Source organism: Humulus lupulus, chromosome 1 (assembly GCF_963169125.1).
Source record: "Humulus lupulus chromosome 1, drHumLupu1.1, whole genome shotgun sequence".
In the NCBI taxonomy this organism is placed as follows: domain Eukaryota; kingdom Viridiplantae; phylum Streptophyta; class Magnoliopsida; order Rosales; family Cannabaceae; genus Humulus; species Humulus lupulus.
The window spans coordinates 168,237,688-168,261,354 of record NC_084793.1 but is presented as its reverse complement, the minus strand read 5'-3'; positions in this window follow the sequence as shown (position 1 = coordinate 168,261,354).

The window sequence follows — 23,667 nt, the reverse complement described above, 5'->3', positions numbered from 1 at the left end:
AAATGCATAATTGGTATATCTTTATAAATGCATGATTTTCAATGATTAGTGTGCCGGGAGGACATGCATGATTATATGATTAAGTGCATGTTTATGAGTATTAAATATGCATGTGGGCCCTGTTTAGCTTTTAAGGGCATATTGGTAATTTTGGCTCGTTGAGAGCATAAATGTAATTATATGTGATAAATTTTTGAGACCACATTATTATGTGGATATATTTGCAGCATATGGCTTAAGACGTTCCTAGTGGGCAGATTGGAAAAATAGTCACGACGGGGATTTATACCTGGCTTGGGGGAGCCTAGGGGTATTTTCGGGAATTTAGAAATTATATCGGTGATCAGTAGACGTTGGGTAAATAATTGGTAATTAATTGGATGATGGGATTTAATTTGCAAATATTAGGAACACTTGAGGAATTATCAAGAATTGAGGGTAAATGACTATTTTGACCCTTAGATTAAATTAAGGATTAATTAGTATGTGGAAGGGAAAATTGGTCTTTTCCATAGAGGCGATATACTCTGATTTAAATAGGAAGAAAACAGAAGAAAGTAGAACTTCCCTGCCTCTTCTCTTTCACTTATTCTTCTCTCTCTCTCTTTTTCTATTACACTTTGGAAGCTAAGGAAAAAGGCAGAAGGAATTGGGGTAAGGCTGGAGTTTTCTTGGAGGAAATTCAGCTGGGAAATTGAGCTATAGATGGAGGTAAGATTCTAGAACATCATCTTTAAAGTTTTTGGCTGAATTTGGATAGAAATATAAGTGTCGGTAGTGTTGTTTTGACTGATGGTTTGGGTAGGAATTTTAGTGGTTGTAGCTGTGATTATTGTGTTTGAGTTGAGGTATTGGCTCTGGTATAATTGTATAGGGGATTAATATTTTAAGTATGTGATTTTAGTCTGAATTTGTAGTTGAAATTAGTGTTGAATTGAAGGGGTAAGTGGGGAAAATTCTGGGCAGAACTTGAGTGTTCTTAGCTGGGAGAAGGAGGAGAAAACCCAAGTTTTCTCTGGGTTCGAAGGGCGCGTCGCAACCTGGCCAGGGGGCACCGCAGCGCATGTGGCCCTTCTGTTCTGAGAGGCTCTCTGACTTGGGGCAAGTCGCGACTTGTTAAGCCAAGTCACGACCTGCCTGGGAATTTTTTCCTTAGGATTATTTCTAGAATTGGTAAGGCTCGGGGATTCGAACCTAGGTGCCCGGGACAATTTCTACTACCCAGTTTAGTAGAAATGGAGATCCCGGAGGCTAGTTTCCGTTTCCTAGGTATTTTAATTTGATTAGAAGTTGATGGATATCAATGGCCCTTGTGACTAGGTTTTCCGCCAAGGCTCGAGGTTGAGGACCGTGCTTGGAATCATTTCACATTCTCCGCTCGGAATTAAAGGTAAGAAAACTGCACCCTTTGCGTGGTTGTGTTGGGACTGAGATTCCTTATATTTGAATACAAATCTTGTATGATTATAATATGCCAATGAGTATGATATAAATGACCTAAGAGTGCCGAGACTGATATTTGTGCACAGGACGCAGCTCGACCACTAGTAGCTAAGGTTAGTTAAATAATCACTGAGCTCGGCCTAAGCGAGCTTGAGTCAGTGGGTTAAGCCACTACAACATTTTTGACCAAATATTACATCAAAATCTTACATAACTTTAGAAGTGTTATTAATACATGCAAAAAAAAAAAAAAATACACGGACATAGGCGCCAAATGAAAAGTAACAGGCGCCAAATGAAATTTTACTTAACAAATAAAAAAGCAAAATAAAAAATGAAGAAGGTTTTCTCTATTCTCTCGTTCTCTTCCCTCTCTCAGTCTGAATCCCTAATCTCTCTCAATCTCTTCCCTCTCTCTCCCTTAGGCTGAGACCCTTCATCTTTGAGCTTTCAACCCATTGCCCTTCATCTTGTTCTGTCCGAATAGTTGAGCCCAAACGTCTTCACCGTTCACGAGCCCAAACGCCTCATACCCAGAATACCCAGATCTCTTCTCCTTCTTCGTAACGACAACTTTTTTCTTCTCATACGGTCAGAGCAGGAGGAGACCTCAAGATTGACCTGACTCTCTCTGGTTTTGTGGTGAAGAAGGACTTGTTCATCACTTTGTTGCTTCAGCGAATGGACTGCGATAACGACAAGTAAATCCCTCTTTCTTTTTTTATTTTTATTTGATATCTATGATCGGTTTTCGTATCTGGGTTTCGTATCTTGGTTGTGATTACTATTCTTGATTCTTGGTTTCTTGATATGTATGGTTCGGTTTGTATTTAATATTTTTTTATTTAAGTTAAATGTGTGAAAATGATATGACTTAATTTGCAGATTTAAGGAGAATGAGTGGAAATGAATGAATGGACTATGTGATTTGGTTTTTGGGTCATTTTGCTTTTTCCTTTTATTTTGCCCTTTTATCACGTAAATCTAATTGTCTATGTTTGGATTATGATACCCTTTTAGTAAGCATTTTTTGTAGCATTGTCCTTTTATTTTTACTGATTTTTTATTTTCCTTTTTCATTTTGGAATGCTAGTACTGAATACCGTCGTTTGATTTCCAAGCTCTTAACCTTCAAAGGTTTGTTGGATAAGTTTGAATCTCTTAGCATATAGGAGTAGGTCATATTTTTGGTTCATTTTATAGTAGTTAGAATCTACCTCACACAAAAATATGTTGAATAACTTGCAGCATAGCTAGAGAGCTTGATTTGGAGGAATGGACTTCCAGGACTGAAACTGCTAATGTGCTGCATGAGCCAATATGTCTCTTTTCATCTCATCTCATATCATCTTGCAAGTCATTTATAATTTAAGTAGTTTCTTTTTCTCTAGAGTTAATTATGAGAAATTCATAAACATTGTTTGGTAAATGAAAATTGTATTGTTCTGCTTTACTAACTCTGTTAGATCATTCCTTTTATTCTGTCAACTTTCAATTTTATACATATTTGTAAAATTTGGGCTCCTTAATCTATTTCTAAAATTTAAAATGTATTTGAATGAATTAGTTTAGTGATAGTGCTAGTTCTCTCAATATCCTATCTTTCCCTGTCAAGTTTGAAATTCATGTCTAGATCATTTCACTGGTAGTCCTGTGCATATTTTGTAGATGCATTCATACTGATATTGATTGGCATTGTGGCTGTTAAGTTGTCAGTTGCAATTTGGTACTTGTTGGCTTGCTATAGTAGCATAAACCATGCACGAATATAATATTTATGTCCTTTAATATTAATAGTGCTTTAATATTGTTGTTTTTTAATTTGGTGATATCATATTGCTAATATATGTATCTATCTCTGTATTTTTTTTCACCCAAGCTGAGCATCGTAGCTTGAAATCTCACATGAGTCACGGCCTTGATATTCTCGTGTGATTTTCTTCTTTTAACAGAATTTTAAAAGATTGATGCTCTCTATATATATATATTTTATGTTCACTAGCAAAAGGAAAGTGGTATCTTTGAGTTTGGATTACAATTCACTCGTATAGAATTGGAAGATAATTATGTAACTCTTTTTTCTGGACTTTTCTTTGAACTTTCTTTGTTTCATGTACAAACCTTGTTGTTTCTTTTTCATAGTTTAGTTAGCAAGAGAGTAAATAAAAGGTTGTGCTTTTTATGATTGTTGTTGTTTAATTTGATGATTGTGTATATATGTCTATTTGCTAACTCAGGTAGCTGGAATTTATAGTGGTTATCTCTTGTTTATTTCTCTGAATTGGTATATTTTTTGAGTTATTTTATTTTGTTTCTTAGTCATTGAGTTGTTATAATATATGGCTTCAGTGTATTCTAGTTTCTTGTTTGGCCTTTTATTTTCTTGAGTTATTTGATTCCTTCTAGCTTTTCCTTTATTCTGAAGTTGTTTAGAGAGCAATATAAGGGATTTATTTTCTAAGTAGTTGCAAAGAGCAACAATAGAAATAGAAAACAAATTAAGAAAACAGGGCATAAAAAACAACTAGATGATTCTTTTTACTACAATATGTGGAAACTTTTCGTTTGAGCAGTAGTTTTTATTCCCCTGCCCCATACGTTATTCTCATAATAGAGGGGATTTAGAGCAGTGATTGGTAATCCACCACTTCAAAATAAAACCAAAACTTCCCCATTAGTTAGTTACAATGCCCCAGCACTCGTACTTTCTCTCTCATTCATCACCACTGTCCTATCTTTGTATTACTTCTTTGAGTCATTTTCATTATCTTTTTAAATGGAGGTGTTACTTACGAAGGAAGGGGTCAGATTTGTTGTGATGACATCTATCATGACATATATGTCCACATTCAACTTATCATCCCTCACAATTTTATCCACTTTTATAGGATGTCACTTGTGCATGCCCAGCCTACTAATCAATAGTCTTATTACCATTTTTAATTAGTATTTTAGAATTTTAATCTGTGCATAAGCTTTTTTTTTTTTAAAAAAAAAAAACAGGCATGTACTTTCTTTTAGGCCTTTAATGGTCACTGGTCTCAAGTAAAGTCCAAACCTAACAGTCTAGCTTCCTAAAAATATTTTGGCAAAACTTTGGGAACTTTAAAGGGCTAGGAAGAATCTATAAGTCTAATATATATCTTTCCATTCTAAATTTTAATCAATTCAACTTGGTTTTGTAATATGTAACACACCAGGAAGCTCCATGTATTTTTTCTATCTATACTCTAGAATGTCATTCATTAATAGAAGAAGAAAAAGGGTATAAACGTCATAGATGATGTACTATAGTTGAGTATCTCTATATTATATAATGGTGAGTAGTGGGTTTGATGATTTTTCTGAATTTTAAATTAGAAAGAATGTTTGATGATTAAAACTTCACTAAAATATGTCAAAAACCAATGTTAATTCTTATGTTTGATTACTCAATGAATAAACATAATATTTGAAATGAAACATGTTTCAATCCACTCTTACTGTCAAATTTGTTTTATGCATTATAGAGTGTAGTTTTTGAGTTTGAATAATGGATTGGTTATATACATGCATTTTCAATCCTTTTTGGAGTATGGCTTCTACTTTTTATCTACTCAAATAAAGTTATGTGTTTTTCTACTTAAAATTGCAGTCACTTTTATATAGTGAGAAAAATTAGAGAGGATATAGTGAGAAAAATTAGAGAGGTTGTAAGCATTAGAATACAAGAAAGACCAAAGAGCTTTTATGTGTTAAGAGAGAAACTTTTGAGAGCACCAATGTTGTTATATACATATGCAGCTAATGATGTTGGGTATTATGGTCTTGCAGCTAAGCTTCTATGGAGGGGTGCTGAGTGTTGGAATGAGTGTTTAAAGCTTTTGGACGTTGCTGAAGCAGTAGAAGCATCAATGGATTCTGACCAGTTAAGCTCTGGAATTTCAGATTTTGATACTCACTTTCAAGGCCTCATAGTTTAGAAAAAGGTCTCTTTCTCTCTCTCTATATATTTATATAACTGCAGTTATCTCAACTTATTTCTATATTCTATTCCATATTTGTCATTTGTGAAATGTTCTGTTTTAAGTATATGGTTGTTGTTGATGAATGGAATGCACTAGTACATAATGGAAAACTAGGCGAATAATGCTTTTACAATAATGGAAAACATTATTATATTTGAGTATACAATAATGTTTTTTGAAAGGTCAAAAGGGTTCTGTAGCATATGATGCAAAATTAAGTAAAAAAATATTGAAGTATTGTGTGTTGATGATGCTGCTGTGATGATATGTGTATGCGTGTATATAATCTTGCTCCATGGGTTCTAGTTTTTTTTTTTTTGTCAAGGTGGTTTCAAACTTGTTTAACTATTGACAAGTATTAGTTGCAAGAAAAGTTGCACCATTTCAACTTTAAATCTCAAATAAGATTTTGTATCTTTCAAAATTTTAATTGGACTCATAAAACTAATTAAAATAAGTTTGTTGTTGTACCTTTATTCTTCAATTATCGTTTCCTCAGCTCAACAACCTTTTGCAAAAGTATTGGATCCAAATTCAACTACTTTCCTTTTGTATTTTCTCTTGTAGTAAAACATGTCCTTTTTGAAGCTCTCCTTACTTTTGTTCTTTGGTGTTTTTGTTGAATTTCAGATAACAACTATGCAGTATTTTTAAAATTTATAATTGCTTTGCCATTTGATTTTCTTCTGCTGTATGTTTTATGAAGACAACATTTGAGGATGTTTTCCCTGCGGAGGCAACAACTGTTGAGGAATATCTGCAGCAGGTACGTTAGTCTTAAAATTGTTTGCATCTGTGCTTGTTATCCTTTATTTTTTGTTTAAAAGATATTTTTTGCTTTCTCTACTTGCTCTGGAGTAACTATCCTTGTATGTTACTTTTTTTAGAGTGGTTTGAATGTGTTGGCATAATGTTATAACCAAATTAGCTACTTAAAACAATTATTCGAATTTTCTAAAATACAAGTGTTTATTCAAGCCATTGGTACTGACTGTTGGCATGTGAATTAGTTTTATAGTCTCTCTCTCTCTCTCACTCTCCTCTATAATATATATTTATATTTTGTTAAGAATAGAGAATCATTCAATATATAGCTGCAAGCAAGCCTGAAAATTTAATTGATTCTGAGAAAATAGCTGTTCTTCTAACAACTTGATATACTTTGGCCATGTTTGTGACTATAATGATTTCTTAATCATACCTATGCACCAGGTGCATGAAATGAAAATTATTTCAGCTGTCCAAGAAGTTCAAAAGGATAACCTCAGAAGTTTTAATGATTACATGTTGAAAGTGTTGGAGGTTAGTATGACACACGGGATATGCAGAATGTTACCCTAATCAATCAATGATATTGTGAGCGCATACGTGATGAATAATATTTGGTTATTAATCTAATATATTTTAAATTCTTTTGAAGTTTTATAAGGTGTTTATATCATTGAGCTGAATAATGAACAAATTATAGATAGATTATGTGTGCATAAATATATTCTATGCAGTGATTATCATTGCTGTTGAGCTTTGATCCTGATGGTTTTTAAATTTTAATGCTCTGTAGGAGGATTGGTAAAGAGAAAAATGAGATAGTCTTCAAAGCTTGAGTCAAATTTCCACATTACCTAGAACCAACATGATAGTTAGCAGTAGTGGGGGTGCTCGCTCTGGTCAGATAATGTCGATGACTTCTAGCCCTCAAGCTTCATCTGGTGCTTCTAGCATGCAGCTTGTACCTCTTGCTAACAATCCTATCATTGAGAAAAAGGCAGCTGTCTATGCTGAAGTTGTAAAGAATTTGAATGATGCAAGAGAACGTGGATTACCATTTAAAGTAAGTTGAAACAATTTTTTCCCTGTGTTCAATCGATCTTATTATATATTTGATTCCTACCATTAAATGAAAGGAATTTAATCTTTAGTGGATTGTTAATTTTAGTTTTTTGACAAATGACTGAGTTGCTGCTTTGAATTGTGAGGTTTTAGTTTTTTGACAAATTACTAAGTTGCTACTTTAAATTCTATTTTCACTTTATGAAAAAGACACCTTAACGGAGTGATGCTTTAGAGATTGTTGTCAAGTTTTGTTTATGCTGAGTGAGATAAGTACCTATCTAATGGTTGTTGTTAGCACGCGATAGCTTTCAAGGGTGCTTATGTCTTTAATTATTGGTGCAAGGCGCCATCTTGAGCGGGGTCATGAAAAATATGTAGTGGATACTATCAAAAGTCATCATGCCCAGGTAATAACTTAATATTCTACCATGACAGTTTATTGCTGCCTAGCAAGATTTTAATATTTTGGGAATGATTTTTCCAACGATGCTTAGTGTAGCCTAGATTCTAGTAATTCTGTAGCTTTATTGATCCTTACTTGCTCATGTCTTATGCTCAAATTTTTTCTTCTGCTATTGTGTTTTACATTGATTTAGGGAACTTACTATTTTGATATATTTCTGATTGTTTTACTTTTTTCTGGTCTTCTTCTTCTAATGTCATAATGTGCTCATACTACTTGGGCAGTAGCACTTTTTTGGACTTCCGAACCTTTCCTTTTAGTGCCAAGGCATTTTTCTTTTTCATTTTTGGGTGATTAAAAAGTATGGTGGCAGAGGGTGATGACTACTAGCAGTCTTTAATTTAAGATATTTTAGTAGAATACAATATGATGACACTTGGTTGAACACGAAGAAATTGAACCTAAGTGCTTGGTTTATTTATAGTAAAAAGGTTTCATGATTGGAATTGGTTTATTCATATACCCTTTTCAAGGGTCCCTAAAGCCACTGAACTGATATTCTATATTATAGCAGAGTTTTCAAGGGTCCCTGAAGACAGTATTTGGAAATCTAAAATAAAAATGGCAAATTTGGTACTCTTGTAATTTGGAACTTTATATTTGATCTAATTCTAGTTCATGTGTCTATGCTATTGTGTTTTCTTTATAAATTAGTTGTTGTATTGTATATATATATTTATATGTTTGGTTGGTGTATCATTTGCATTTTCATTTCATAATCATAAAGTGTTTGAGCTAACTTTTCTAATGAGTATTTTACCAAGCATAAATCTTCAATATTTCATGCCTATGTGTTGTAGTTAGTGTAATTGCATGGCCATCTTATAAAGTCATAATGAGGTTATTAACTTTCTTTCTTTTTGTACTCTTTTAGTTTACTATTAACTAAGTTTAAGCATTAATTATTTAAACTCTTGTGTAGCTAAGCAAATCAACCTCACAACAAAGACAAGTGCACAATTGAATGAATGATGAATTGGAGGGTGGAGCAAGCTTCATCGTTTACTTTTTGTGTATCTTGTTATGTTTCTGTTTTTTACTTTTGAAGCAAAAGATGTGCAAGACTATAGAATTTTATTATGTATGCTTTCAAACTCAAGTTAGAACTAAGAACTTTTGAAGTGGACAGTGTCATGGTTTGAAGTAGTTCGTCTTCAAATGTAAAAATACTCATGGTTTATCATATATATTGAATATTTTAGATTTTTTGATCTATTTAATATTACACTTGTGAGCAATTGTGATTTTTTTAATAAAAATACAATAATAAAAACTTTTTACAACAATTAAAAAGGCACACTACAAAATAATAAAATGTTATTACTGGGAGAATTTACAATAATTATGGTTGTTTTGTATAATATATTATGGACAAAAAGTTATGATTTATATAATAGAATGAACTAAAAATGTTATAAAATGATCAAATATAACAATTTTCATAACAGTTGGAAAGAGTTATGCATAAAGTATAAGATTAAACTTCAAATTTATAACTAAGTACTCTAGCTAAATGTTATTATTTGAATATTATAGCAACTAAAAATGTGTTATTGAATAGTTTAAGATAACATTGAACATAACATTTGAATACTGTTATAGAAAAGACACGACTTTTAATAACAGGGGCTATGTTAGCATTTTCAGAAGCGTTATCAATACTCCCGGTTAGCAGTTTTTAAGTGTTATGAATACTGTTTTTTCTTATAAGCACCGGGCTCGGCCTAAGTAAGCCAGAGACAGTGGGTTAAACAGAGGGTACGACCTAAGGGCGTCGACCCTGAGTTTTATATGATAATTGTGATAAACTGTCGATTATGAATGTGTTTACCTGTTGGTTATTTTGATATTTATGGCTTGTTGAATTACCTGAATGATTGATTGATTGATGATTCCTTGATTATCACCATTGATTATGTGTCTGCTATGACATGCTAAATATCTGGTTAATATTTTATGAATTATTTGGTTATCGATATTGATCATGTTATGATGTTATGGTTTTCTTGCTGGGCCTCGGCTCATGGGTGCTACGTGGTGCAGGTAAAGACAATGGTAAGATGAATCAACCATGGGTTGGAGAGCTCTAGGGGCAAGGTGTACATTGTCAGTTGCTCGATCGCCACGGTCGAGGGATTGTACAGGGACATAAATCTAAAATGTATATTTTGCCATTAGAGTGGCCTTGATTGTATATAACTTTTGGTATTTTGTGAATTTGTCCTTTAAATCCTGTTTTTGGGATCCTATGTACTAAACATTTATTTTAATGAAAGTTATCCGTTTATGACCAAAATCTTTTAAACCTAATTTGTTTATGACTTTAGGATCATATTTTCATTTAAATGACTTAATTAGCAAGTCTTTCACTATTTTAAACACCACAGTGTAACGATCTTGGTTATCCATGGCGTTGCACTTACCATTTGACATAAAGATTTAATTATTATCATAATAGATGATCATTTGTAGATCATTCTAAATCCTAAGTATTCATGAACTCCTGTTTGTGTTTATTGGATATTTTGATTCACTTGTTAAGGTTTCTTAGAATAATGAGGCTAATGACTTTTGTTTTGGAGATTTAATATCATGAATGGCTAGGAACATAATTTACAATAATGGAATCCATACGTTCCTAACGGATTGAATATTGGTTCCCTTAAGGGTAAATTCTGGAACTCAATAGTTATTGAGCTCAAATCTATAATTTGATTATAGATTAATTATTCGCTAGTGAATTAATGGTACTTAAGGATCAAGATGTGATTAGAAGGGTAAAACAGTAATCTTGACCAGCTCTAATAAACGAACCAATAAATGGAGGACAAAACTACATTTATTGATTATATCAATGGACTACAAGAGAAAACTCTGTAAATATAATTCTATAAATACTTAGAGTGTAGTTCCATATTTATAGTGGAGTAATTATGGAATTAATAAATAATATTATTAGATTAAAGAACTTAATTAATAATCTAGTTTATTGGAGCTTCATATTATAGGTCCATGATCCCCAGATCACATCTGTCCTACACTGTCAAGGGTAAGGATGTCAAAAGAAATATTTTTTGAGAGAATGACTAAATTATATATGAATGAATTTTCCAAGACAATAAAATAGATATGTGATAGTTATGAGCAATTGATTAATTATGAATTAATTAATTATTTAGCTATATAGATTTTATTTTGAAAAATTATATGTTAAAATAAATATTAATCATGTTTGGATTGATATAGAGATTAATGATTATCTTATTTATAATAAGACATTTATTTATTTAAAACTGATATTTTAAGATAAAGTTAATTTTGAATTGACTGATATTTATTGTAGGATATATATATTATCTTAAATATTAATTAAACAAACAAATGAGAAAATTAGGGAAAACTCTAATGTGACTCACGCCACACTCACTGTACAGTGAGTGTGTGTGGCGCCACTCCTGGATAGAAATATCCCTGGGATTTGAATTTTGAATTTCAAATTTAGTTGTTTATTTAATTATATATATTTAATTATTCTTTTTTAATATGATTTAAATTAAATAATGAAATAGGTTATAATTGATCAGCTTTATTTTAAATAACATAAAGATTAATTAAATTTATTAATTATCTTTATAAACGTGAAAGAAGTGATATTTTTAGAATATGTTTTAAAGTTGTTTTTGACTATCAGACTCTCTAAAAAAAACGATACAATTTTCCTAAACCTGAAATTCTATACACAACATCCCCTCTGTTCTCAAACCTCTCTAGACCTCATGTATTGAGTACATCTAGAGAGTTCTAAATCAAAATTTTGAATCCTACGTGCCCACACACATCCTTGTGTGTTTGATGATTGATCTGGAAGATCAAGGTGTGAGATTTCAGAATAAGGATAGGAAGATCGTTGATTTATACAAAAAGATCCGTGGACTCTTGATAGGCTACAAGAGGTAATAACTAATCTTTTTGTGTTTGATTTAATAAATCTATATATGTATGATCCTGGCTGGTATTAATAAATTTTTAAAAGATCCATTCCACTGCGTATCCTGATTTGTCATATTTATACAAACACTTAAAATAATAATTGGTAAATATTATTTTAATTTATAAGAATTCTGAGTGGATCGCTTAAAAATAAAGTTTGAGACTTAAGTGTAAAACAAATAAGAGTTGTGGAATATTTATTTGACTAGATATTTAAGGTTAAAATAAATTCAATAAGGACCCTAGAGTAATTTATTATTTAATTGGGTCACATGAGAATTTATTTAAGAAGCCTAGAACATGATTTTATGCGTTTGGACTCACATAATATCATAGAATCATTTTAGAAAATAGTTTGTGTGTGTGCCGAGTGGTACCACATATTATAAGATTATAGGCTATAGTTTTGATGTATTTATTTTATTATATAGTTTACATCTCATCAATGAGAAATAATGAGCATATGGTTTGGTCATGGAGACTTAGTATTGAAGTAATGTTCCCTAATTTTGTGCATAAGGTGGCCTTAAAAATTTTCAACACATTGATTTTGTGCTAGCTTTCTAAGGGTTTGACCAAGGCTAGTTTGAGAGGAAACCAAGCCATTTTCAATTTTGAATGTTAATGAGTGGTTATGGGAGGAGTTAAGGGATGATAAGAGAAACTTAATTACTCATTTTAATCAGCGATTTAAAAAATCCACTAAGGATAGAAAGAAAGAAAAGTTTGAGAGAAAGGAATAGAGAATAAGAAAGCACTTGGCTCTCTATAGGTTCAACAAAGAAGAAATCCACACAAGGGTAAGTGTTTGATCTAATTACTTGCATCTCTTTGATGATTTTTGGGTTATGATGGTGATCTTAGAGGTCCATGTTTGTTGTAGAAATAGTTCGAGCAAGATGAGGGAGAGAACCACCAAGGTTTCAGCCTAGACATTTTGGAATCAAGGGTGAGTTTTGATCTTGTCCTCCCCTTTGATTTTGGGTTTGGTATGTTCTTAGAGATTTTGTTTCTATTTGTAAATCCTTAAAAACTCTAAGAGAGGAAATAAAATCTCTCACAAAGGGCTCGGCTATGAGGGTAAGAGGTTCTACTTTTCTCTTGGTCAATTTATTTTTCGAAATTCTTGTTGATGTTAGTTTGGTTTTGTAGAAAAATTCTGGGCTGTTTTGGATAAATTTAGATCTGAGTATGGGATTTAAAGTGATGGAAAAATTCTCCTAGAGGTTTATATCAAAGTTTAAAAGAGATCTACGGGGTGGTTAACATTTTTGTGGGCGATTACCACTTGAATTAAGCACCACCGCTGCCAACAATGGTGGTTGGCCAGCGGTGTGGTGTAAGGGCACCATGATTTTGGGTAGTTAGCATACTAAGGTTCTCGAGCATGTGTGATAGGGTCGGCTAGCAAGGGAAGCACAGTCCCTTGGGCTTTGGTGCTTTGGCCGAGAGGTATAACCACCTTCAGGTGGCAGTAATGGAGGATAAGCACCACCAACGGTGGTGGTGATGATGAGGATGATGGTAATGATGATGATAGGGACGTTGATGATGATGTTGGTGGTGTGAGAAGAACTTGCGTGAGTCCAAATGGTGTAGGTCAAAAGTCAATAAAACAATCTAGGTGATCGGGACACGTTGCATGCACAATGCATGACTATGTACGTGTACCCAAGGGACCAAAATGGTAATTTGGTCCAGAGACTTTTTATATTTAATGTAGGGCTCGGGTTTAGTAACCCCAAGGATCGGGAATTATCCTTTGGGAATTCAAATAATTTTATGAAGTAAAGTTTAATAATTTAACGAGCACAAGGCTTGGGAAATTATTACTTGAAATTTGAGTCATAGTTTAGACTCAGGATTTTGGTTTAAGTTCAAGTTTGTCAAGATAAGGTTCGAGAAAATATTTTCAAAGTGTAGAAAATATTTTAAGTTTAAAAAATTACCCATTTGAGCTTAGGGCTCGAGATATGGGCTTGGGACTAGGGATTTGGGCTCGTTGAATTTCGAGAACTACTTGGAGTTATAACTCAAAATTTCAGACATAGATTAAGATTAAATTATTAATGGGAATAATAATTTTCTAAGTTAAGTTCAGGTTTCCAAGAGGGGTATTTTGGTTATATTACCCCGACAACTCTAGTTTTGGGCCAGGTGTCGGGAATTTATAATTTTATTTCTTAAATCCCTATGCTTATTTTAAGATCATAGTAAGTCATATTGTCCCAATATGTTTATTGGATCTAAAAGTGACCAAAAACACTCACCATGGTACTTTTCATGAAAATCTAAGGACAAGAGGTAAGGAAGTATACACCAAGGGTAACTTAGTTTTGTAAAATGTTTTCTATGAATGTTTGCATGCTATAAATGTTGCTAGATTAAATGTGTTGCTGTATATCTTAATTATATGGCTAGAAATGTGCATGATAGTAGCCATCTGTCAGGGTTGAATGTACTGGTTATGTTTGAATGTTGTAAGTACAAATGTTAAGATTTTGTGCTTTGCTATGTGAACTTTGTAAATGTGGTCCTCATATAGCCGTAAAGCGGGACTAACCACAATACATGTATTGTCATAATGAAATTAGCGGAGTATGCCCTTTGGTACGGGAGGTAAGTATTCTTTGGGCTGAGGAGTCTGCGAGGCTCATGACCTCTATGTTGAACCTGATGGCTAAGAAGTTGTTTATGATGAATGAATGAATGCTATTTATGATGTAATACTTAACTTGTGAATGTCTGAGATGTTTTGCTAGTTAATTTAAAGTTTGCATTGCATTATGTTTATGCCATGAATTTGAGACTTGTGTTCTCTAGTATGTACTTAGCTTCCTTACTTGGCGTTATAGCTCATCAGTTACTTGTGTTCTCTAGTAAGTTGTTTATGAAAAACTTAGAAGACGTGTTGGCAGCCGGAAGGGATTCCATCTGAAGTATGCATATTGTGAATCAAACGACCTGCAGGGTTGATAGGGGTTTGTCAAGTTTTCTACTAAGTTCAAGTTAAATATTTTATGTTTAATTTTCAAGTTTGGGTCACGAAGGCTCTATGGCCAAATATTTTTTTTTAAGTCTATTTTCAATTGTGTTTTGTTTTAAACTACCAAGATCTCAAACTCGTTTATATTTTCAAATTTGTTTTATGATGTAAACATTTATTTTTTCAGTTTATTAAAGTTACTTAAGACTCCAACGACTCATTTTGCTAAAGTTGACTGCAAGGGTCGAGTTGACCACTAGGATTTCATTGTCGTTTTCCAGTGAGTCTAGTCTTAGAAAATTGGGTCGTTACAACTTGGTATCATAGCCTACGTTGTTTAGGCTACTATAGACCCTCACAATATGTAGATAAAGATCAGACTGGCCCCAAATACTGCACTATAAGTTGGTTAAAAGTTTAAGTTAGAATTTGAGTTTATTCTAACCCTAGCATTATGTGTGTAACAAAGTCATGCCTAGAGTGAAGACAAGGGCTGAGAGGATCAGGCCATGACTTCCTTGGTCCAAGATACGTTGGTGTGAGATGATAGAGAAAGTTAGGGAGATATGTGATATAGAGATGGAACCTTTTAATGGGACCAATGGGAACCAACGTGTGTTTAACCTGGTCATAGATGCCAATAAGCACATGCAACATATTTGGTGGCATTATACTGGTCATAGGACTTCAAAGGAGAGAAATTATACACTTATTTCAATGATAGGCTCCCCTAAGGATAGGTCAAGACTGTATACGTCTTGATTTTGGGCTGTGAGACACGGGCATAAGGAGCAAAACATGTACAGGCAAGCTTTTTTGAAGTTTGCTGAAGACTATGTCTGTAATGACCCAATTTTGCTAATAAGGCTTAAGGGCCTTGATTAGTGTGCTGGGAGGGCATAACTAGATTATATGTGAATTAAGTGATTAATAACATGTTATATGATTATTTGAATATCTGTGATGCATGACTATGTGTACTAGTATGCATGTAGGCCTTGATTAGGTTAGAAGGGCATAATCATAATTTTCTCCCGTGGAGGGCATAACTGTATATATTTGTGATAAATTGTTGAGACAACATTATTATGTGGATATATTTTTAATCTGTGACTCGAGGCGATCTTAGTGAGCGGTTTAGCGAAAAAGTCACGGCGGGGATTTATACCCGGCTTGGGGCGAGCCTGGGGGTATTTATGGGAATTTAGAGAATATATTGGGCTCTATTTTCATATTGAGGAATATAATTGGTGATTAGTTAGGTGTTGGGAAGTAAGTGGTAAATATTAGAGACATTCGAGGAATTAGCGGGAATTGGGTGTAATGACCAAAATGCCCCTAAGAGGTATAAAAGCTTAGTTATAAAGGGGAGGGAAAATTGGTCATTTGGCTTATAAGGGATAAGTATTACTAGACTTTATACCTTAGTGGAGTGTGTAGAAGGCAGTAGAGGTCCGAAGAAAAGAAAAGAAAGAGAAAAGAAGGAAGGGAAAAGTAGGGGTTTTCTCTCAACGGTTTAGGCTTCTCATCACCAATTCTTGTGGTTTCTTGGAGTTAAAACTCAGAGGGAGTTTGGGTAGGAGCTTGAGGCTAGGATCCTAGATTTTTCTTGAGGAATTGGCAGAGGTTACTCATCATTTGAGGTAAGGTCTTGAGGTTGTAACTCAGTTTCTAATTCTTAGTATTGATATGGATTTTAAGATGAGTTTTGATGGGGAATTCTAGGGAGTTGAGGCTGAAGCTTTGAGGAGGTGAAGGATACGCTAGTGAGGCTGAAGCTTTGAGGAGGTGAAGGATAAGCTAGTGTGGAGGATAACCTAGGTTGAGCTCATCCATCAAAGGCAAGAAACTCTGGTTTAAGTTCTGTGATTTCAGTTAGTTTCTATTGAGTTTTGAGCTCTAGGTTCAGCCATGGTGAATTTTGTGTTTTGGGGTGCATGTGATTGAATTTATTGTGGTTGGGTCATTTGGGGTGAGTTGGAGATGTTGGTAGGCTTTTTTTATGTTTGGTTGAAGTTTGGAAGAGTTTTGGTAAGGTTTGGCTCAGGGAAAATTGAAGGAAGAAAATGCAGGGTTTGCTATGCTGTGACTAGCGCTGTAGCGCTAGCCTTTGGGCGGTACAACGCTAGGCTTTGTAGTCTGGGGCGCTTTTGGCTCTGGTTGTAGCGCTGTAGCGCCCACTTTAGGGCGCTATAGCACTACCCTGTTCCCAGAAAGGGATTTTTAGGTTATTTCTTAGGGTTTTTGCCCAGGGGCTTGGGGTTTGATTCCACCACCCCGTTTGGTGGAATTAGGGCTTCTCGAGGGCTTAGGATTGGTCCCAAGGCTAGATTTTGGATTCGAGGTTTGGTGATGATTTTGATCTATGGCTGTGACTAGGTGTACGCTAGGGCTTGGGCAGGATCGTGCTTGAGGATCAAATTGAACAAAGCTAGCGAAATCTAAAGGTAAGAAAACTGCACCCGGTTGTGTGTTATGATGGGACTAAGAGCTCCCTATATCTGTATAATGTCATAGATGGTATTATGCCATAGGACATGTGATAAATGACCTAAGGGTGCCGTAAATAATACTTGCACACAAGGCGTGGCTCGGCCACTGGTAGCTGAGGACTGCTTAATATTCACTGAGCACGGTTTAAGCGGGCCGGAGTCAGTGGGATAAATAGAGGGTGCGGCCTAAGGGAGTTAACCCTAGTTATCACATGTGAATTGATTAATGATATGAGATGATGTACTTGGTATGCTGAATACTTGAACAACATGAATGTCTGAACTATTGAGTATATGTGTAGAGTCCAAGAACTTTACTTAGCTAGTTAGATAGTAGTATTATAGTATTTATAGTATTATCTTTGTAACTGTGGATTTTTGGTTCAGACCGGGAATTATTTGGACACTCATAGTAGTACTTATAGATTTTCTAAGTTTAATCTATAGTTTAAGAATATTAATTTTAACCTAAGGTTTGATTAATATGACTGATATTAAGGATAATATTTATTATACTATAAAGTTTAGATAAGGACCAATAGGATTTTAAGCACATGTTATGGATGGGTGATTAAGGATTAAGTATTTTGAGGATTAAATTTAATAAGGGGTAAAGTTTGAATGCTATAAGGTCAGTCAGCAGCTTTGAATACGTTGAGGGCTTAGTCAAGGCTGTTTACTCCATTCAAACTTAGCTAAAAATGTGTAATTTCGTGTTTAATTAATCAACGTGTGCCGATATATCGCAGCATGTAGATACGGAAAACACGAGACGATGCACGACAGCCTCAGGCATACTGGCCCAGGCGATATATCGCCTACAGGGGGCGATATATCGCCTCCTTCAGTATATTTCAAAAGTTTTTGAATTCCTTTTCCTTTCAGCCATTCAACCTCTTGATAAGTCCAGCACCTTTTTGAACGAGTCTTCAGCCTCTGCTTAACGATTATTCAAATTATTTTCACCTAAAAAGCTATTATTTTTATTCAAGTAAAATTAAGATCCTTTCATTCCTAAACTCTATAAATAGGACCTACTACCCAGCCATTATTCATCTTTTGCTCTAAGTTCAGAGGCTGCAAGTGCTAAGTGAGTGTGAGAGTGTAAACACCTGGGTTGGGGAATCATAAGCTTGATCATTATAAGCTTATCAAACACTTGGGGAAGTAAGGTTTCATAGTATTTCGGTTCGAGGTTTAGATTGGTCTACAAGTTTTCAAGGTATTTCTATACCCTAGTTCATTGGTATTATGTTATTTTCTTTCTCATAGTCTTCTACTCAGTCTTCTAACCTTATTCTTATTTTGGTTAGGAAATCTAAGAACTTACACATAAGTTTTTGGTAAGTATGTTTCTCAAAGGTTTAGTCATTCCATTCCTTCCATTCTTTTCATTACTTTTTCTTCAATCTACTCACCCTGTTATACATGGTTTTAGGAGTGTTCCAAAAGTCCCAACGCTGTCCTCTTATCCCGGTAACTTTGGTAAGGAAAATAGGATAGAATCTATGTTATATGCTTATGTTATTTTATGTTTCTTATGTTATGATAAGTGTTATGATATGTATGTTTGTAGGCTTGGGCATATGACCCATATGACTAACAAGACCCCAAATAGATTATGGGCATATGACCTACTTAGCTAGTAGGACCCCACAAATCTCATGGGCATATGACTTGTTTAGTCTATGGGACCCCAAGTAATAATGGCCATTATAGTATGTGTATGTAATAAGTGTTATGTTATGTCTTTATGTTTATTATGAAATTTATGTATATGAAGTATCTGTTAGATTTTCCTTGCTGGGCATTAGGCTCATTCCTTTTTGTTTAAATGTGCAGGAAAATAGCTATTAGTGGCGGTAAGGTTCGTGGATGCTTGGAGATTGTGTATCGATGGTGAATGGATTCAAGGAGTCGAGAGTTCGATTTCGAGGATGTAGTCTTTTATTTATGGGTTTATGTGTAATTTTTCCGCACTTTCTATGTAACTTTTTTATTTTAAATTATGTTTTGTTTTTAAGACAATGGGATCCCATATCCTTCTTGATATTTTTGTAAGTAACTCTTATTTTTACAAGTTCTCTAATAAAATTATGGTATTTTCGCAATGTAAGCTTTATTAAGGATTTGTATGTATAGTTTCGTTAATGGTCCAAAAGTCTAGAGTAGTTAGGTCATTACAATATGTTTATACTGTATAAGTTATCTGGTTGCTTGCTTAATGATTATGCTCTGCTATTGTGTTTTCTTGCTGGGCCTTGGCTCTTGGGTGCTGCGTGGTGCAGGTAAAGGCAAGGGAAAGTTGGACCAACCCTGAGATGGAGAGCTGCGGGGCTGAATGTACATAGTCAACTGATCGGCCGCCACGACCAAGGAGTGATACAGGACGAGAAAAACTTAATTGTCTGTTTTGCCTTAGAGTGGCTAATAACTGTATTTTAGTCCAAAAATTTTGTAGGTTGTCTTTTAACTTTACTACTTTTTGGATCCCATGTAAAGAAAATGTTTGTTTATAAGAAATGAAGCTTTTGAGACCAAAATCCTTTTAACCCTAGCTCAACTGTAGTTTCAGTAACACGTTTCAAATTAAATGACTTGTTTAGCAAGTCTTGCACCTTTATAAACACACAGTGTAACGGTCTTGGCTATCCAGGGCGTTGAAACTTGGTATCAGAGCGTCCTAGGGTTAAGGGTTCCTGAGGACTGGCTAGACATGTACATTCGCCGCAAAAGATAATCTCGACTCAGGGTTTGGTAATTGTGTATACATGACTATATGTTTAAATGATCTGAATGAAATATGATTGTTGATATCTGCTTGATTAATAGGGAGCATGAGATACTGATAGGGCCTGTCCCTTGACTATTGCATGATGATATTGAGGCATGCTTATCAACACTGCTATGCATGTGAATGAATATATGGATGAATATTTGGATAAACTGTTATATTTTGATTGTTTGTGAATGTTTGGGGTTCTAATGGTGGGTCATGGAATGATTATTACCCTGTCATCATAGTCTGGCTGCTGAGTCATTGATTGCAGATTGACTTGGATAATTATGCGTCCAAAAAAATCTACACGACTAGTCGGCAACAGGTTTGAAACTAGAGATGATGATCAGGGCTAGACCCCTCCTCCAGTCCCTGAGAACTGGCAGAAGCTTATGGAAGACATGCAAGCTCGGCTACAGAGCCAGGATGAACAGATCCGAATCCTGCGACAACAGGCTCCATCAGGGAGTGTTGCCCCCATTGTGCCACATGCAGTGGTACCAGTTGTACAACCAGTAGAGGTTGGGAACAGATGGGAGCCGTTGTACGAGCGGTTCAGGAAACAGCAGCCCCCGATCTTTGAGGGAGGACCTGATCCATTGAAGGCTAAATAATGGATGACTATGATTATTGCCATTCTGGACTTTATGAGGGTAGAGGGACATGATAGAGTGGCCTGTGCCACATATATGTTGAGAGAGGATGCCCGAATTTGGTGGGAAGTGGCATCACAGACCAGGGATGTTACTGCTTTGACTTGGGAAGGATTCAAGGACCTATTCAGTCAGAAGTACTACAATGTTGCCATCAGGGTAGCGAAAATAAATGAGTCCGTGGGGCTGGTTCAGGGCAGCATGACAATTACAGAATATGCCGTAAAGTTTGATAGACTTGCGAAGTTCACACCCGATCTTGTGCCTACTGATGCAGCTAGGCAGGACAGATTTATTAGAGGGCTTAAGGCTATGATAGCCCGAGATGTGAGGATTACAACAGTTCTTAGAGGGACAACTTATGCCCAGGCTGTGGAGAAGGCTCTTACCGCTAAGGAAGCGGAAAATAAGATATGGAGGGAGAGTGCAGAAGGCGGGAGGGCCGCAGGGCGGTGCCTCGATATTCTGGTTCTGGTAGGGGCGGAGGCCTCAGTGTTTTGAAGAAAAAGACCCCTGATGCTTCGACCGCTCTTGGTCCTGATAGGAGAGGATGGGGTACTCAGGGTGGCCGTCATGGAGGCGGTGATTCATGGAGGACCTATCCTGAGTGCATGAGGTGTAGAAGATTCCATTCGGGCCAGTGTCGAGCCAAGGCTTGTTACGAGTGCGGGGTGGTGGGACACCTCAAGAAAGACTGCCTGACAGTGAAGAAGGGAGATGCAGGGAAAGTGACCAGCTTGACTCCAGCTCGAGTGTTCACCCTGACGCAGGCGGAGACTGAGGCTAGTCCCTCGGTAGTGACAAGTCAGCTTTCTAGCGCTGGCTCTCCTTTTACTGTATTGATAGACTCTGGTGCTACAAATTCGTTTGTTTCTAGTAAGGTGATTGATAGACTTTGTAGACCTAATGAGTATTGTACTTTAGGGTTTGGGACTATTTTGCCTACAGGGGAACTGGTAGTATCTAGGAGGTGGATTAGAGTACTACTAGTGATAGTTGACGGTAGAGAGTTGTCAGTAGATTTGATTGAGTTGAGTATGGAGGTGATACGAACCACACCAACGATTGTGGTGAAACCTGACACCAAATATGGCAGCCACCAAGAACACACGAAATTGGAATGAAGAACCGCGACCCAATGCTTAGCCAAGCATGAACCGTGGTATGAGGAAGATGCCACAAACAGGGATGGGAATCCGTTTGATAAGTCAGGTTGAACGCCACAAGGAACTTCTTGATAAGTTCTAATAGTTTCTTCAAGAACTCAAGAAGAAAAACTCACAAATTTCATTTCATCATAATCTGCCTTTCCCAAACGTTTACAAGGCCTAATATAACTGAAAATTACATTAAAGACAAGCCCCTTTGTCTTCCTAATGAAAAAACCGAAAATTACATCAAGACAAGCCCCTTTGTCTTCCTAATGAAAACCAAAAATTACATCAAAGACAAGCCCTTTGTCTTCCTAATGAAAACCGAACATTACAAAAAAAAGACTATTGGACTCACACAAGTCAAGTGTTTGACTTTTCACAAGATAAAAACAAAGACTAAATAAAACGTGATTAAGTGACTAATTAAAATAAAAAAACAAGATGCCAAAATCCAATAAGACTCATTACAAAATATTGATCAAGCTCCTAAACTGGTGTCCTCATCATTCCCCCCCTCTTGACTTGGATCAACTGGAACTTGACTTGGATCTTTAGTCTTGGTGTCCTCATCATCCCCCCCCTCTTGAGAAAGATTTGACCTCAAATCGTCACCTGCATCAAAAGGACTTAAATCAGAAACATTAAAAGTAGCACTAACAGTATACTCACCTGGTAAATCGAGTCTGTAGGCATTGTCATTGATCCTTTCTAGCACTTGAAACGGCCCATCTCCTTGAGGTAGCAATTTGGAACGTCTTTGTGCTGGGAATCGCTCTTTCCTCATGTGTAACTATACCCAATCACCGAGATCAAAAACCTGCTTGTGACGACCCTTGTTAGCATCAAGTTGGTTAGTGTTTAAAAGAGCCTCCTTGTACATGAGTAAATTCTTTGGCTGTTTTGTACGCAATGCTCGCTTAACCTCACTCTTTTTTGCATAAAAATTATTTTGTTTTCTCTCTAATTTTCCCTCATTGATCGAACTCTTCTCTTTCTTTTCTCTCTCACTTGATTCGACCATTTTCTCTCTTTGTCTCTCTTTTTTGTCACTCTCATTCATCTTTTCACTCTCCTTCTTTTGCTCACTCAATTTTTTTTTATCACTCAATTTTTGCAACCTCACTTGGTCTTCATATACTTGCTTTGGCATCAATGGAGCTAGAGTGATAGTTCGTTGACGAAACGTGAATGAGTACTTGTTGGTGAAGCCATCATGCTGGACTCGCCGATCAAATAGCGAAGGCCTTCCTAGAAGGAGGTGTCCAGCTGTAATGACCCACTACTCTAGACTTTTGGACCATTAACGAAACTATACATAAAACTTACATTTTTACGAAAATACCATACTTTATTGGAAACTTGTAGAAATAGAATTACTTTCATAAAATAAGTAGGATATGGGATCCCATTGTCTTAAAAACAAAACATAATTTAAAATAAAAAGACATTACATAAATAGTGCGGAAAATACATGTAAAAAGACATAAAACAAAACTACATCCTCAAATCGAATAACGCTTGGCTCCTTGACTCCATTCACCATCGATACACATTCTCTAAGCGTCCACGAATCTTACCGCCTCTAAAGCTATTTTCCTACACATAAAACAAAAAGGAATGAGCCTAATGCCCAGCAAGGAAAATCTAACACATAGTCATAAACATAATTTCATAAGAAACATAAAGACTTAACATAATGCTTATAACATACACTTATTATAATGGCCATTATTACTTGGGGTCCCATAGACTAAACAAGTCATATGCCCATGAGATTAGTGGGGTCCTACTAGCTAAGTAGGTCATATGCCCATAATCTTTTTGGGGTCTTGTTAGTCATATGGGTCATATGCCCAAGCCTACAAAC